At 50.3% G+C, this 8,764-nt stretch overlaps 1 long non-coding RNA gene across 1 annotated transcript; it reads left to right on the top strand.

Annotated features, from left to right (window-relative positions):
* Positions 1-291: 291 nt before the first annotated feature.
* On the top strand, positions 292-8,171 carry LOC129635098 (uncharacterized). The gene is made up of 3 exons (XR_008706101.1): positions 292-576; positions 6,484-6,575; positions 7,372-8,171. It is a non-coding gene; the product is annotated as an uncharacterized LOC129635098 (long non-coding RNA).
* The last annotated feature ends 593 nt before the right edge of the window (positions 8,172-8,764 follow it).

The raw sequence follows: 8,764 nt of genomic DNA, 5'->3' as shown, positions 1-8,764 counted from the left end.
TTAAAACACAGGTGATCGTCAAGAAAGACATTCAATGCAGAGCACGTGGTCCATAGACACAGCGAAGCTGCAGAGTCAGTGCGTGGCCGTAGCTCAATCAGGGACACCCACGGAGGATCCCGGGTCGGGGACGGGGGGCCCTGCCCCCAGCCTGCAGACAGCACGTCCTGGCTCCGGTCCCCTCCACACCAGCCTGCGGGTCCGGGTAACGGTGGGCCCAGATGGTCTCCAAGGTCATCCTCAGAAAGTCACTCTGTGGACGGCTCGTTTTGCTATGTATTCAGGAACCAGGGCAGGCCTACTGGGAGAGGCCATTAGGTACGATCCAATCCACTAAGATGAGCATACAGGGTCCCACCCACATGCCACCCACTTCAAGTGCATCTGGCAGGTCCAGAATGTCAGCAATTAGTAACTGGGCCCAGTCGCTGTAATGAGATTTGCACTCAGCGGTGAAGGAGAACACTCCCGCAGACTAACCTGGTTAATGGAGCAGTTAAAGATGTGCACGCTGCAAGCACTCCGCCGGGGCCACTCTCAGCACAAGTGAAACGGCTCTGCCCGCCAGGAACCGCGGTGGGTCACACAAGTGTATCTTTATTTAAAAAAAAAAATCTTTTTTTCAACTTCTCTTGAAATAGATGCCACCGCCCTAGAGCTGAACTTGGATTTTGAAGGCAGATGAAGTCTCAGCTGTGCTCAGGCTGGAAAGCCCAGTAACAGCTGAGTAACTGCAGAAAGTGCTGCGTGTGTATGACAGTTCCAGGCGGTCTGCGGGGCGTGGGGGGCGGAGAGGGGTCATGGCACACAGCTCTTCTAAGCCATACCATTGTTTTTCCTGGTCAGTTTTTAACTGGCTGGTTTTGATCGGAGAGGCTTGTGAAGGGCACAGACCCTGGGGTCTGAGTCAGCTCCTGGACTGCAGGCTCTGTGTTCTTGAGCACGTTGCTTGACCTCTCTGTGCTTCAGCTTCCTCACCAGTACCAGGGAGGTACTAAATCTGTGCTTCCTAGAAGGACCGTGAGGCTACATGAACTGACGTGTGCGAGTGCTCACCCATCAGTGCTAGGCAAACGGCGGCTGCTTTATCTGCGAGACATAGTATCACTATTATTCATAAAACAATTGGGGGCCAGCTGGTAAAGAACCCGCCTGCAGTGCAGGAGACCTGGGTTCAGTCCCGGGTTGGGAAGAGCCCCTGGAGAAGGGAAAGGCTGCCCACTCCAGTATTCTGGTCTGGAGAATCCTATGGACTGTACACAGTGACCTTCGCTCATAAAATAGCATCAACTCTCCTCTCCAAATCCCTCTGTGTTTCTGTAGTTGTTGTTGTTTTCATGTTTATTTAGCTGCTCCGGGTCTTGGCTGCAGGATTTTTAGTTGTGGCACGTAAGCTCCTAGCTGTGGAATGTGAGATCTAGGCCCCCAGTCAGGGACTGAACCAGGGCCCCTTGAACGAGGACATTGTTTCTTAGCCACGGGATCACCAGGGAAATCCCCCAAATTGCCTTTGTAAATACCACATGGCTGAGAACCTGTGTCTTATGAAATCGTGTTACCATACCCATTGTTAAATGTACATTTCCCTATTGCTGTTGTTCAGTCGCTCAGTCGTGTCTGACTCTTTGCGACCCCATGGACTGCAGCACACCAGGCTTCCCTGTCCTTCACTATCTCCCGGAGTCTTCTCAAATTCATGTCATTGAGTCAGTGACGCCATCCAACCATCTCATCCTCTGTCATCCCCTTCTCCTCCTGCCTTCAATCTTCCCCAGCATCAGGGTCTTTTCTAATGAGTCAGCTCTTCGCATCAGGTGGCCAAAGTATTGGAGCTTCAGCTTCAGCTTCAGCATCAGTCTTTCCAATGGATATGCATGGTTGATTTCCTTTAGGATTGACTGGCTTTGTTTCCTTGCTGTCCGAGGGACTCTCAAGAGTCTTCTCCAACACCACAGTTGAAAAGCATCTATTCTTTGGCGCTAAGCCTTCTTTATGGTCCAACTTTCACATCCATACATGACCACTGGAAGAACCATAGCTTTGATTAGACAGACCTTTGTTGGCAAAGTGGCCTGCTGCGGGGTCAGGGTGCTGGCAGCAGCAGTTCTAGGAGGCATGGCTGCTGGCATAAGTCCTTTTGGAGAAGGTCACCGTTACCCTTCCAGAGTTCAGCCTCAGGCCAAACTACAGGGAGGGAGCGCAGCCCCACCCGTCAGCAGAAAACTGGATTAAGGATTCACTGAGCAGGCCCTTATGATTATACAGTGGAAGTGGGAAATAGATTTAAGGGACTAGATCTGATAGATAGAGTGCCTGATAAACTATGGATGGAGGTTTGTGACATTGTACAGGAGTCAGGGATCAAGACCATCCCCATGGAAAAGAAAGGCAGAAAAGCAAAATGGCCGTCTGGGGAGGCCTTACAAATAGCTGTGAAAAGAAGAGAAGCAAAAAGCAAAGGAGAAAAGGAAAGATATAAGCATCTGAATGCAGAGTTCCAAAGAATAGCAAGGAGACCTAAGAAAGCCTTCCTGAGCGATCAATGCAAAGAAATAGAGGAAAACAACAGAATGGGAAAGACTAGAGATCTCTTCAAGAAAATTAGAGATACCAAGGGAACATTTCATACAAAGATGGGCTCGATAAAGGACAGAAATGGTATAGACCTAACAGAAGCAGAAGATATTAAGAAGAGGTGGCAAGAATACACAGAAGAACTATACAAAAAAGATGTTCATGACCCAGATAATCACGATGGTGTGATCACTCACCTAGAGCCAGACATCCTGGAATGTGAAGTCAAGTGGGCCTTAGAAAGCATCACTATGAACAAAGCTAGTGGAGGTGATGGAATTCCAGTTGAGCTATTTCAAATCCTGGAAGATGACGCTGTATAAGTGCTGGTCTCAATATGCCAGCAAATTTGGAAAACTCAGCAGTGGCCACAGGACTGGAAAAGGTCAGTTTTCATTCCAATCCCAAAGAAAGGCAATGCCAAAGAATGCTCAAACTACTGCACAATTGCACTCATCTCACACGCTAGTAAAGTCATGCTCAAAATTCTCCAAGTCAGGCTTCAGCAATACATGAACCATGAACTTCCAGATATTCAAGATGGTTTTAGAAAAGGCAGAGGAACCAGAGATCAAATTGCCAACATCCACTGGATCATGGAAAAAGCAAGAGAGTTCCAGAAAAGCATCTATTTCTGCTTTATTGACTATGCCAAAGCCTTTGACTGTGTGGATCACAATAAACTGTGGAAAATTCTGAAAGAGATGGAAATACCAGACCACCTGACCTGCCTCTTGAGAAACCTATATGCAGGTCAGGAAGCAACAGTTAGAACTGGACATGGAACAACAGACTGGTTCCAAATAGGAAAAGGAGTACGTCAAGGCTGTATATTGTCCCCCTGCTTATTTAACTTATATGCAGAGTACATCATGAGAAACTCTGGGCTGGAAGAAGCACCAGCTGGAATCAAGATTGCTGGGAGAGATATCAATAACCTCAGATATGCAGATAACACCACCCTTATGGCAGAAAGTGAAGAGGAACTAAAAAGCCTCTTGATGAAAGTGAATGAGGAGAGTGAAAAAGTTGGCTTAAAGCTCAACATTCAGAAAACGAAGATCATGGCATCTGGGCCCATCACTTCATGGGAAATAGATGGGGAAACAGTGGAAACAGTGGCTGACTTTACTTTTTGGGGCTCCAAAATCACTGCAGATGGTGACTGCAGCCATGAAATTAAAAGACGCTTACTCCTTGAAAGGAAAGTTATGACCAACCTAAACAGCATATTAAAAAGCAGAGACATTACTTTGCCAAAAAAGGTCCGTCTAATCAAGGCTATGATTTTTCCAGTCATCATGTATGGATGTGAGAGTTGGACTATAAAGAAAGCTGAACACCGAAGAATTGATGTTTTTGAACTGTGGTGTTGGAGAAGACTCTAGAGAGTCCCTTAGGCTGCAAGGAGATCCAGCCAGTCCATCCTAAAGGAGATCAGTCCTGGGTGTTCATTGGAAGGACTGATGCTGAGGCCGAAACTCCAATACTTTGGCCACCTCATGTGAAGAGTTGACTCATTGGAAAAGACCCTGATGCTGGGAGGGATTGGGGGCAGGAGGAGAAGGGGATGACAGAGGATGAGATGGTTGGATGGCATCACTGACTCAATGGACATGAGTTTGGGTGAACTCCGGGAGTTGGTGATGGACAGGGAGGCCTGGTGTGCTGCAATTCATGGAGTCGCAAAGAGTCAGATACAACTGAGCGACTGAACTCAGAACTCAGAGCAAGGCCCTGCCCACCAGAGCAAGACCCAGTTTTCCCCACAGCCAGTCCCTCCCATTGGGAAGCCTGCACAGGCCTCTTATCTTCATCCATCAGAGAGCAGACAGAATGAAAACCACACTCACAGAAAGCTAACCAAACTGATCACAGGGGTCCCAGCTTTGTGTAACTTAATGGAACTGAGCCACACGGTACAGGGCACCCAAGACGGACGGGTCATGGTGGAGAGTTCTGACAAAATGCGGTCCACTGGAGAAGGGATGGCAAACCACTTCAGCATCCTTGCCTTGAGAATATTTCCCTGTATATCAAGCAAAAGCCTCCATTTTGTACCTGAAATACTGAGACCAGAGAGGTGAGATAACTCGTCCAAGGCTGCACAGCAAGTGGCCGTAAAGTATGAATCTGGACAAGGGTCCAGGCCCCTCCTTTTGCGCCTTGGAAATTGCTGACGTCATCTGATTTCACCCCAGGGGCCTCTCAGTGTTACGGGCAAGAAAGCAATTGGGAACCAGGATCATCTGATTTCACCCCAGGGGCCTCTCAGTGCTCCGGGCAAGAAAGCAATTGGGAACCAGGACCGACGGTGTCCGGGGTCCCTCACACGCAGGTTGCCGCAGGTTCGTGTCGGACTTCCCCCTCGCCTGCTTCAAATCCACAAGAGGTCTCTGTGGACGTGTGTTTTCTCTGATTTAATGTTTGACCACCAGGCAATACTTTCCCCTTCCTAAGCAACAACTGTATTTCCTTTTATGGAATTCTCCAGCACTGGGTGAATTCTTCGGGCAACTGTCAATCAGAGCCTGTGGCTCCCTCCAGCCAGGGGCTGGCCCAGGGCCCAAGGAAGGCGGCCGGACACTCCCTGACCCTCTCACAGAGTGACAGAGGGAAGGCCCTTGCAGAGCTCACTCACACCCATACACTCTGGGCATGCAGTGTGTGTGTGTGTGGCAGGGCCGCAGGCAGAGCGCGCCCCTGCTGCAGGAATCCCGGTGAGCATCCTGGGCCCTGATCTGCTGTTTCAAGCCCTGCCTTCCAGGCTCTGGAGCCCCCCAGGAGCGACCCAACAGGCCTCCAAGCCACGCCCCTTTGGCTCAAGTCAGCCAGCTTTGATTCCCATTGTTTGCAATCAAAGACGCTTGACAGAGGCAACTCAGCCTGAGACCAGTCTTAACCTGCTGACGACCTAATCTGTTGACTGAAACACTTGGTGCTACTCTGGACAGGCAGAAGATGGTTGACCCCGTGCAGATGGGAGGAGGGAGTGTGCTCTAGAGGAGGAGCCTGGGGAGGAGGGGAGGAGGGCTGAGAGCGGTTCATCTGAGCTACCTCTTCAGCCCAGCAAGGAGCAGGCTGGCAGCTGGAGACTGGGAACAAGGAGTTACATCAGGGCAAGAGTTCTGTCTTTAGTCCCCAAGAGTGGGGCAAGGCAGGCAGTACGCTCTGGCTGGCAAACCTGGAGGCAGACAAAGTGAGAACCCGGGGCAGAAAAGTTCCAGGACGCGATCCTCTCCCAGGAAAGTCCATCCACGGCCACCGCTAAGCAGTCCTGTGTAGGGGCCCTTTGAAGTGAAACCAACGCTGTTTTAAGGACAGTCTTGATGATCAGAAGTTGGTATTCACTGCTTTCTTTCATTCCACTTGCATTTGTGAGTGGGCACTGTGCCCAGGGCTGGGGTATGGCACTAAACACCGCCACCCTCTCCTCACATGATTAAGAGCCAGAGAGAAGCGGACAGACAGCCAGACAGACGAGGACACCCACGATCACAGCCAGGGCAGCGCACACCTTGGGGTGGGGCACAACGGAGAAGGGACAGTTCCCCCCCCCCCCCTCCGTCAGCTAAGACTGGCTCCGGAGCCCTGTGGATACCAAAATGCACGGGTGTTCAAGTCTCACGTAAAAAGGCATAGCAGTTGCAAAGCATGCGTTTTCCCATGGACGTTCAATCATCTCTAGGTTACTTATAACACCAAATAGAACGCAAGTGCTATGTAAATAGGTGTAAATGCTATGCAAATAACTGTACATATAATATAAATGTCATGCAAATGAATGTAAATACAATGTAAATGTTATGTAAATAGTTGCCAGTGTGCAGCAAATTCAAGTTTTGCTTTTGGAACTTCCTGGAACTAAAAACATATATGTGTCCAATCTGTGGCTGGTTGAATCTGCAGACACAAAACCCTGAGGATAAGGAAGGCCAACTTTAATGGTTCCTATGGAAGTGTGTCTTCAACAGTTGGAGGAAGATGCATGAAGACCCCAGGTGAGTTCCTATTACTAGTATATGATCTGCTGTTTATCTTTCCTTTAACTCATCTCCCCCTCTAGCTCTCACATGAATTGAAGGGGCGTGGCTGGGTCAAGGTGGGCTTTGCTCTGTTCACAAAGGCCTGACGGTGCCACCCAGGCCCCAGGGGACATGCCCGGAACCCCTAGTTCCCTGCCACCAGAACATGGGCCAAGGAGCAGCCGCATCCTCTCCTGGGAGCCTGTTAGAAACGCAGAATTCCAGGCCCCGCCCCAGACCCACAGAACAACAGTCTTAGAAGGTTCGCAGGTGATTCCCAAGCATGTGGACCCTTGAGAAACACCAGTCCAGTAAAACCCTTAGGGGAAGCCCTGAGACATTCACCTAAGAGCAGGTTATCTGGAAGGACTGGGTTAGGAAAGCACCCACAGCAGTCGCGGCAGTGTGTGACCAGCGTTCTTGCTACCTGCAGGGACCGTGCAGGAGGGTGCTGGATGGGGCAAGGTTTCGTCCAGACAAGTGCCTGAGGGCTAGATGTAGCGGAGGGCTGCCTGCTGAGACGCAGATGAGGAGGGGGTGGGCTTCCCTGGTGGCTCAGTGGTAAAGAACCCGCCTGCCAATGCAGGAGGCAGGGGTTTGATCCCTGGTCCAGGAAGATCTCAGATGCCCACGGGGCAACTAAACCCACGTGCACCGTTACTGAGCCTGTGTTCTCGAGCCGGGGAGGCGCAAGCGTTAGGGGAAGCACGCCGACTGAAACCGCCCGCCCTGGGCACCACACTCAACATTTGCATGAGTCATTTTACAACAGGACGTCCTGGTGAGGAACACGGAACTAATAAGCCACCACCAACCGGAAGAGGTCAGGAAAGGTCAAAAGGAGACACCCCAGGATCCTCGCTGGCATCCATCTTGGCTGAACAAGACGTGCACCACCAGGAAGGATTCTGAGTCAGAAGGATTGGCTGAAGAGAACCCGGAAACTAGACCCATCACCATAAAACCCGAGACTGCGAGCCACGCGGCAGAGCGGTCCTCCTGGGTTCCCTTACCCTGCTGCCCTCCACCTGGGCGCCCTTTCCCAATAAAATCTCTTTCTTTGTCAGCACGTGTGTCTCCTCGGACAATCCATTTCAGAGTCTAAGACAAGAGCCCAGTTTCGGGGCCTGGAAAGGGTCCCCCTTCCTGCAACACCACTACCGAGCCTGGCTGCCTAGAGCCTGTTCTCCAGGGCGAGAGAAGCCTCCGCTGCGAGAAGGCCACGCACCACAGCTGAGGGTAGCCCCCACCGGTCCCAGTTGGAGAAAGCCCGCACGCAGCAACGCAGGCCCAGTACAGCCAAAAATGAAAATGAATAATAAAATTATAAAAAGAATTCTGATGGGGATTTCCCTGGCGGTCCAGGGGTTAGGACCCCACGCTCCCACTGCCTGGGGCACAGGTTCCGCCCTGATTGGGGAACTAAGATCCTGCAAGCCGCATGGCTCAGTCAAATGAATAGTTTAACATTTCCAGTGAACAATGAATTAATTTTCAGTGTGACTGTGTCCCGTGTAATATTTGGGACATGGTTATGGTGCAGTTTTATTCACTGCCTGTCTGAAGCTCAGATGGAGCTGGGCACATGTGTTTCTAGTTGTGTAAATCTGACAACTCGAGGCTACCAGGATCCAGCGGTTAACTCTCAACATTTAAAAGGGCTTGAAACTGTTAATACAAAGGATTCATTAAGAGCCACCAAAAGAGCAGAATGAGAGACTTAAATTAAGGGACATGAGGACAATTAATTGTAACATTTTTAACGCAGAAATGGATGTCATCAAATCACCAATTTCTCCCCACAAAAGAGTAAGAACTAGAGATGGCATTGAAAAGTGAAATGTTAGTTGCTCAGGTCTGTCCGACTGTTTGTGCCCCCATGGACTGTTGCCCTCCAGGCTCCTCTGTCCGTGGGATTCTCCAGGCCAGCATACTGGAGTGGGTTGCCATTCTCTTCTCCAGGGGATCTCTTCAACCCAGGGATCGAAACTGGGTCTCCCACATTGCAGGCAGATTCTTTACCATCTGAGCCAGAGAGGTGGCAGAGGGTTTAGTAAAGTCCTGGGTGTTCATTGGAAGGACTGATCTTGAAGCTGAAAGTTCAATACTTTGGCCACCTGATGCGAAGAGCTGACTCATTTGAAAAGACCCTGATGCTGGGAAAG

Source organism: Bubalus kerabau, chromosome 20 (genome assembly GCF_029407905.1).
Source record: "Bubalus kerabau isolate K-KA32 ecotype Philippines breed swamp buffalo chromosome 20, PCC_UOA_SB_1v2, whole genome shotgun sequence".
Classification (NCBI taxonomy): domain Eukaryota; kingdom Metazoa; phylum Chordata; class Mammalia; order Artiodactyla; family Bovidae; genus Bubalus; species Bubalus kerabau.
The sequence above is the reverse complement of the archived record's forward strand: the minus strand, read 5'-3'. Positions and strand labels throughout refer to the sequence as shown.